The 9,107-nt window shown below is 46.0% G+C and overlaps 1 long non-coding RNA gene across 1 annotated transcript in view; it reads right to left on the reverse strand.

Annotated features, from left to right (window-relative positions):
* Positions 1–5,444, reverse strand: part of LOC112551676 — a 6,657-nt gene extending 1,213 nt beyond the window's left edge. Inside the window, exons 1-2 of the long non-coding RNA XR_003095981.1 lie at positions 5,392–5,444; positions 2,092–2,172 (exon numbers count right to left, since the gene is read on the reverse strand). This is a non-coding gene — a long non-coding RNA (uncharacterized LOC112551676). The remainder of the gene's footprint in view (positions 1–2,091; positions 2,173–5,391) is intronic.
* Positions 5,445–9,107: the final 3,663 nt, after the last annotated feature.

Raw genomic sequence — 9,107 nt, forward strand, 5'->3', positions numbered from 1 at the left:
CCCCCCCCCCCCCCAACTTGGGAGGCACCAGTCACTCGTGCTGTGCTGTTCTGAGATCTCCAAGGAATGAAAGAAGCTAGAAGTGTGGCAGGATGTCAGTAAGAATGTAAATCGGTGGAAACTAGGAAAGCAATGGGTAGAGAAGAGAAAGGAGGGGGAGAAATGATGGGGAAATAATGCCAAAGGTAAGTAAGGGAGACTCTACCCTAGCTGAGTTCTCCACGGTAGAAAAGAGGCAGTCTGTGAAAAAGTAAATAGCTGGAACTTAGGAAGACAAAAGGTAGAAAAGGAGGGGAGGGGAAAAAAAGTGTAAGTGATAAGGTTAGGCAGGTACCTGGTGAATCAGATGTCAGGCAGATTGTAATGTGTCATAAATCCAATGTCTGTATTGAGTCCGTGAAGTGGAGTTTGTAGGCTCATCTACAGAAGGTGTTTTGTAAGTTCCTTTTGAGGATTACAACTGAGAGATTGGAGAGGGAGTGGCTGTCCTATGAGAAGTGGGCATCCATAGGTAATTGCATATTTTTGTCTTTGATGGATTTTCGGTGTGCATTCATTCTGGTGTGCAGTTGTTGTTTGGTTTCTCCTACAAATTTCCATCAGGACATTTGGTGCACTGAATGAGATATATCACATGTCTGGAGGTGCAGATGTGAGATCCAGGGATGGGGATGGTTCTGTGGTGGGGTGTGGTTATTGTGGGGGTGGTGGAGATGTGTTGGCAGGTTTTGCATTTCTTGTCCTGACGTGGCCTGGATCCATTGGGTATGCTTTGGGTCACAGGGAGTTTTCTTCTGGTGATGAGGTTAGCAAGGTTTGGTGCTCATCTAAAGGCTAGGACAGCTGGTTCTTCCTTGAATTGATTCTTGACCTTATTTCATGGCATCCTGAATTTATTCTGATAGAATCTATCTAAATGCTTTCTTTGGGCAGTCAACCCCTCCTCCATGAACGCCACATGCTCCTGGAGGCTGGGGGGGCATGGCGAGCTCCCGCAGGTGGCAGCGGTGGCAGCGTGGCAGCGGCAAGCAGTGAGCTCCTGCAGGCAGTCGCAAAGGCGCCAGCAGCAGGTGGGAGTGGCAAGTGTCGACCAGCGGTCGGTGACCACCCACAGATGCCGCCAGCAGCAATTGGGGACCACCCGTAGACGCCTTCAGCAGTGTCAGCTGAGAGGGGGCAGGGGTGGCAAGTGGTGGCTGCCTGCAGACACTGCCAGCAGTGTCGGCAATGCTTTTTGCAGGGGGGGGCACCACCAAGCTCAGGGGGGGCATGTGCACCCATGTGCACCCCCTACGTGTCGCCAGTGCCCTCCTCTGTTTTCTCTTTCTCACCCTCTAGAGGGGTTTTTGGAGCAACATGGTGTCTGTGCTGCACTGCATCCCTTTGATATGACAGACAGACCGATCCAAAGTTTTGTCTTGCACAAAACATATCCAATAAAGCTCATGGGCCACACAAGATCATCTGCAGTTAGCTCTGCCAACCACTGTGTTTCCTGTAGTTTTTTTTCCTCTCCCACTCTCAAGAGTAGGTTTCATTTACTAGTCCACTCTTCATCATGAGCTTAATGCAAACCTTCAAACACGGGGAGGAGTGAATCCAGGGAGAGAAGGTTAGTAGCCTTTACAGCTGTTTGCTGCAGATTTAGACTGGAAGACTAGGAGGGGAGAAAAACGGTATAAATGCTGCCTCCCTGAATAAAAGGGCTCAAGAAGGAAGATCAAGGTAAGAGCTCTGGAGAGTCAGGAGTTGTCAAAAAGCCTTTCCCATCAAGTAGGCTTCAGAGAACCATAGCAGACGGATTTTCAGTAACAGTCAAATGTAAGAGTGTAGGAAGTTGACATGCCGTCCCTTGGAGAGCTGAGGTATTGACAAAAGACATGCAAACTTGAAAAACGTACATTTGTGGAAAAATCCATCATGACAAGTGACTGCGCTTAAGTCACCAAATGGACCTCACCCCTGGGACAGAACTCAATTATAGTTGCACATCCAATGACTCCATCCAGGGATAAAATGAATGGCTAATAAAAGGGAAGCATGTGGTAATCAGATCTTTCAAAAACTATTTAGCTTTTTGCCACTGAGTACCTGCTATAATTGACGTGCACTTCCCTACAAAACTGCTGCGCTCCTCAACTGGTCAGAAGTGCTGAGCCTTTCGGAGCTGTTCTGAAACACAAACACATCTTTCAGGACTCACTTAATCCTCTCAAGCTCCTCTGAGTAGGAGTCTCACTTAGCCTTTCAGTCCCCATTGGTATTAATTGCACATGAAGGATGTTTCAGAATTTTTTAATGTTTTTATGCTATTAGCAGTTAGAGCTGTTTAATGGTAAAAAAAAGAATGGTGTACTGAGAGATTGCCAATGGAGGTCCATTAAGCATGCAGCTTGCCAGGTTCAAGGTAAGGCAGACCTCTATACTGAAAGAGAACGTCTGATCCGCAGCTGCTGCTGTGAGCTTAGCTTTCTGTATCCGTCTTCCCCCTGATCACATTGTCTTTTACCCAACTTCTGTAGGTGTTTTTTTTTATTTGTCATCCTTTCTATTCCAGTCTGCCCACAATTAAGATTATGGATAAGTTCCTTTTTGTAAAGAAAGAAATCCCTCTCTTGGGTTTCTCCTTTCTGCCTGGTAAATGAAATACCATTCAAGGCATGTGCTTAAGAATGCACCTGCACACACACTTGTTTTGCAACGTAAAACATCTTGGTGAAACTGAAATGTTGGGTATGAGAACTGCAACTACATTGAGCTAAAAGGAGACAACAGGAGCTGGTAAATACTTCCTGTAGTATGGAAGCTGGGTGCAAGTATATTAGAAATCCAGTTAATCATGATAATAACAGTGGGCAAGTCTTCACATGCACTTTAATGTGCATTAGCCTATTTTGATGTGCATTAAAGCATCACTGAAAAATGTGCCATTTAGTTAATGTGCATTAAAATAGGTGCATGTGCATTGTGTCACTTAAAAACCGTGCTCTTTAGTTAACATGCATTAAGACAGACTAATGCGCATTTTCCTAGTACCTCACAGTGGAGGTACTAGATTTAATGCATATTATCTTAAGTGCATTAATTGAACAGGTAGATGCCCCATATGATCTTAGGCCTATTCCTAAGGCCTTTTCTATTTCTCAAGATCTCAGGATTTGGCCCAACCCACTTCTCCATTCGTGATCACAAGCAGCAGTGTCGGTGTTTTGTTGTGGATGCCGGCTGAGTCACATGCTCATTATGAGGGGACAGGTAGGGGATCTTTGTGTGGCCTTCTGTCCATAGCTGTGAGCAGCCCTTATATATTGAGCAGGACGGGATATCATAGCTAAATGGGCCAGCTGCATCTTGGTTCCCTGCCTGCCTTCCCGAGTGCATGCTCATAGGTGTGAGGCTTCATGCCTTTACCTTTGCTTGGTGAAAGTCCTCACTTCCCCACCTTCAGCTCTCATCCCTGTGTATCAACCATGCTTACTCAGCAGGTCCAACTAAGTTTTGGCGCTGTGGTTTTTTATCAGTGCCTTTGGGAGTCTGTGATAAGTGGCACGTGCAGCAGCCAGTGTTCTTAAACCAAAGTATTTAGTTTAAAAGCAAGCAACAGGAGCTTTAAAATGACACCCCATGCTGGTGTCTCTCTTACTTACTAGCTTGTTCTACCCAGGTGGAGCAGGTCCAACTTCTTCAGCCACTCCAGAAATGCCTAACTCTGTCTAAACAATTACCCCCCTTTCTCAAGTAAGATTGTTCGAGTGAAGACACTCTTTTAACTCCCAGCCTTCCCATGTTCTGTGTTTGCAGGGCGGGCAGGGGGTTTACCATTGTGGACAAAACTCTTTGCAGGTTGAGTGGGGAGGAACTAAAACTTTCAGACTGATCAGGTCAGGTATTGTCTCTTAACTCTCCAGTGTTTGCAAAGAAGTGCTGAGTTTTGAGCCATTCTTTCTCCTTCCTGCTTGTTTGCTTCTAAAACTGTTTTATTTGGAAAATGTCTTCCCTGTCCTGCAGAACATTTTACCTTTCCAAATTTTGTGGCACTTCAGAATGAAATTTCCTTCTGAAATGTGACAGTCCATTTCTCACACAACATATATAATGTGTATTTACACACACACATACACATATGGGCTCCTCACCTACCACAGAAGAAGGAATGTCCTTGGCTTTGAAATGAACTGAGCAGTTTGCTTTTCCTTCTTAATTCTCCTCTCTCTGCATTTGTTCCACCCTGGCCTCTGTCCCAGCATCGTTCTCTATTTTTCTCATCTTTCAGCCACCTTCCATGACTGCCTTTGTACTTAGAAGTACTTCTTGACTGTCAGGCAACAAGTTCCTGTTTCTTCAAAACTTTCCTTGAAGGACACAGGAATCCTTTAAACCTTTTAGCAACTATATGTGGGAATATTTGCACAGAGAAAACATGCAAAGCTATTTGAAGGCTGTCCTTGGGGAGCTGAAAAATTATCTCATAGCTCACCAATAAGGGCATTTTCATAAGAACTGCTTATATTCTCTCTAAATACATGCCTGTCCTTCAGCAGATTCCAAGTAGAACATCTATGTTTAACACCCTTTGTCCTTTTTTCCTTTGTGAACATAGTGACTCAGCACACCAAAAGCCTACTCTGTAAGCCCACCATTACACAAATATTTTCCATTGCTTGCAGAATTTCCTGAATGCAGCGGAGAAGTGTTGTGGTATTTGAGATGGGAGGGAGGCATGTGCATGTCACGGACAGTCTAATTAATTATTTGCTAAATGGTCTCCAGAGCTGCCCTAGTTTGGATTAGGATTCCGCCAGTCTTCCTGGGATCACACTGAAGTCATTCAGAGGTGCAAACATTTGGTCCACTTAGTTTTGCATTTCAGTTATAGATGCACCTAGGAAAACACAGCTGTGTTCTTCACAAAAAAAAAAAAAGAAATGAAAAGGAAAGAAACTTCTGTGTTTCCAGTGGAGCTGCTCAGTCTGATTAGGACTGTGATCAAATGCTCCTCTCACACTATCAGCCATCAGCGACAAGCCAGTTCTGGCCCCTCCATGAAAAATTCAGCGGCATCTTCATTTGAGTCTCTGAAGTTTAAATGTGTCTCAGGGTAAAATAAAGGAGTGTGCAGTAGTCAGGTGGGCCTCTTAAATATGCATGGTATGATCTTTTCGTTTCAGAGCTACAAGGGCTATGTGATCCTGCCATCCACCCCCAAAACTTGTGAGCTGCCCCAGCAGGGTAAAGAGGCTGGACGGCTGATTTTAAAAGGAACAAACTTCAGGGAGCCCTGCAGCAGTCCTGGGCTAGTGAACTGCTGAGAGCACAAATCAGAGCAGCTGGGCTGCTTTAAATTGCAGTTCCTGGATTGGGAGAATCAAAGGATTGCAAAAAGCCTCTTACCTTCCCTGCCTGGCCCACACCTTGAGGAGCTCCGAGGATCTGGCTCTGATTTGTGCTCTTACAAGGGACTTTGAACCAAAACACTGACATCAAACAACACGAGCACTCTGAGGAGTAGGAGACCTTGGGCCAGTTTTACTAAGCTATTTAGGTATGAAAAATGCAGGTAGAGAGGATTTACACAGTGCACTTAAGTGCTCATGGTTCAACAGAAATTAGATGTCCCTCTAGCTTAGGCCAGGTTAAATCTCCTTAGGCTCCTACCTGCATCTTTCAGTACCTAAAGACCATTACAGAACTGGATCCTGATGCATAGAATGAGTATTATACGTGCTTTTATTTACTCACGCTCTGGCACACTGGTCTGTGGTGGCCTTGGCTGTTGGTTGGTTCAGTTTGAAGACATTTTATAACATACAAATGAGTCAGCAAAGGGAAATCTGCCCCCCCCAGCTCCCCCTGCACCGCAAAATAATAAGGAAAATGAAAACAAAAGTGCCCTGAGGCTGTGACTATCCAGTTTAAAGGACTTCATTTTTCTTTTGCAGAGCAACACTGAAAGCCTCTCCCTACTACACGCACTAAGCCAAGTCCCATCTGAAATGGGAAAGATTTGGCAGCTTTGGGCAGTACAAGAGCCGTGTGGTTCTTCTTTCCTGTTCATGCTGCCTGGCCACATACCGGCTTTAGAGAGCTTCGCAGAACACCAGCCTTTCCTTCCTCTTGTATCTTGCTGGGTTCAGAATCAAAAAATTAACCCTAAGTCAGTCTCCATATACGCATTGATAAGCCATGAAAAGGAATGATTCTTCAGGGCTTCCCTGGGCTTCTGCAGCAAATAAACATGGATAGTTATTTTGTTAAGCCCAGCCTTCAGCCTCTGATCCACTAATGATCAGAGACAGGAAAAGGTTAATTCTGGCTTGATACTGAATTTGAAAATATAATACCAGGTCAGAGATTTTCATAAAATCATAGAAAATGAGGGTTGAAGGGACCTCAAGAGGTCACATCTAGTTCAGGCCCCTCCTCCAAGCAGGACCAGCCCCAACTACATCATCCCAGCCGAGGCTTTGTCCACCCAGGTCTTAAAAACCTTTAAGGATGGAGCTTCCCCCACCTTTTTGGGGAACTTGCTCCAGTGTTTTACTACCCTCCCCGTGAGAGAGTTTTTCCTAATATCCAACCTCAACTTCCTTTGCTGCCACTTAAGCCCATTGCTCCTTGTCCTGCCATCTGCCCCCACTGAGACCAGCTCAGCTCCATCCTTTGTGCAGCCCCCCTGCAGGGAGGTGAAGGCTGCTATTCAATCCCCCTCGGTCTTCTCTTCTGCAGACTAAATCAGCCCAGTTCCCTCAGCCTCTCCTCACAAGTCATATCTCACAGCCCCCCAACCATTTTTGTTGCCCTCCACTGGACTCTCTCCAATGTGTCCACACCCTTTTTGTAGCGGGGGGCGCACAGCTGGACACAGGACTCCAGATGTGGCCTCCCCAGTGCTGAAAAGAGGGGAAGAATCACTGCCCTCCATCTGCTGGCAACACTCCTACCAATGCAGCCCAGGATGCCATTAGCCTTCTTGGCAACATGGGCACACTGCTGGCTCCTGTTCAACTTCTTGTCCCCTGTCCCCCCCAGGTCTTTTTCTGCAGAGCAGCTGCTTAGCCAGTTTGTCCCAAGCCTGCATGGGATTCTTCCATCCTAAGTGCAAGACCTTGTTGAACCTCATGAGATTTCTTTTGTCCCAATCCTCCAATTTTCAAGCAGAATTCATCCCCTCACTCAGTTTACCTGCAAGAAAGAGCAGAAGCCCAGAACGTGCTGTTCCAGGGGTATGTGCCCGGCTGAAGTAAGGGATGGGGTTGGATTTAGCCTGTCATAGCAGTCATTGGGAACCCACGTCACAGCAGCAGCTGATCCAAAGCAGCTTTCTTACAGAGTGCTTCAGCATGCTGAGGTTTTGCACAGTTAGGATCATTACCTATCTACGTCCACTGCTGATCACCACTGTCCCTCTTCTCCCATAGACTGAGCTCAGTCCTTCCTGGTCCTTGAGAAGTACATAGCTGCACATCAAAGATGATGATGGAATGAATATGAAAGAAGCTAGGCAGACCCAGCAGCAGGCTGGTTTCCATATAGCTGAGGGCGATTTAGCAGTGCGGTCCCTCATGTGAAAGGGACACCCTTGCCGGAGGCAATGGCATTTAGCTGCTGGGGGAATACATCATTACTGAAAGAAAAGGGAATGTGGAAGCAGAAGAGTCAACAGCTCTATAGGAAGGGGTGGTTGGTAGTTTTCCTTGTGAATGCATTTAATGCTAATCAAGGTTTTTTGGGAAATGTGATCTCTTTTATTAGACCAACTCAATTACTGCTAATAATCAACTGGTGGGGCTTTTAACAACAGCTAGTGCCAGGTGTGAGGCTTACTGATCTTGTCTAAGTTTCCACACAGCCCAGCTTTGCCAGCCAGCTCCATCTTGACCTTGCCGTTGCAATCCTGAGATGTTCCTGAAGAGAAATGCCCGTGCCGGTAGACTCTGCCAAATGAGGTGGGGATTTCCAGCGGCTGACCCTGGGAGGGCTAGACTGTTTCCCTTGTGACCCAAAGCGAGTTCTCCATCTGAGCAGGCAGAGTCTTCATCACACTGCAGCCTCCGTACACTGCTCTTGGGTGGAGAGGAAGAAGATTAATGAGGGTTTGGGGGAATTAATGTCAATGAGGTTGTTAAATGATGATCAGAACTGTCAGGGAAATTATTTTTTTCTGTGGAAAAATATTTAGATGAAAGCATTTTTTTAAAATCAGAGTTGCTCTTAGCAAAAATAGTTTTTTGATGCAAAATACAAAAAAACCCCTAAAGTAATTTGTTGAAAGCTGAAATGTGTCGTAAAAGTTCCTGTTTAGACAAAAAGCATTTGTTCATAAAATATCTATCTATCTATCCCTACATTGGTGACGTGTAGGGGGTGCACGGGCACCCCCTGTGTTTGGACGCTGCCGGTGGCACAGGTGTGCAGTCGGCGCTCGCCACCCCCTCCACGCCACTGTGCCAACACCGCTATGGCTGCCTGCCGGAGCTCCCCGCTTGCTGCTGCCACTGTCATCGCTGCCTGCGGGCAGTCACCGTGCCCCCCCAGCCTCCGGGGGCACGCGTCGTTTATGTATACATAGATATATAGTTGGTCAGAAAATTTCCCACAAACTCTTATAATGGTTCCAGATTTCAGTCCTTCCCAAGTAGTTTATTTTCTGCCTTAATTTGTCTTTCTTGGTGGTATGGCACATAGCAATGACAAAGACATTTCTACTCTCTATTTGATCCAAAGCCCACTGAAAACAATAGCAGCCTTTCCAGTGACCCGAGTATGTGACTAATGGGGGCCCTGCTTTTTCACACTGGCACGCTCTAACACAAGCTTATTCAACACTGGTGGTTTTGGAGGGGTTGGTGGGGAGAATGGGACAGTGATGTCCTAGTTTATATCTGCTTGCACTGCAGTATGCTGCGTTGATGGGGGACAAGTTTAAAGTCTTACTTTCTATCCTTGGAAGGACTCCTTCGTCACTGAAATAACAATCACAGCCCATTCATGCTCTAACTGGCTTTTGTCTGAGCCTGTTGGCAGGGTAGAGAACAAAACACCACCGCCTCTTAAGGGCTTTATAACATTCCAGCTGAAAATTCCTCTTTAATGCAGATTTCAAGTGT

The sequence above is a fragment of the Alligator sinensis genome, unplaced genomic scaffold (assembly GCF_000455745.1).
Source record: "Alligator sinensis unplaced genomic scaffold, ASM45574v1 scaffold1035_1, whole genome shotgun sequence".
Lineage (NCBI taxonomy): Eukaryota > Metazoa > Chordata > Crocodylia > Alligatoridae > Alligator > Alligator sinensis.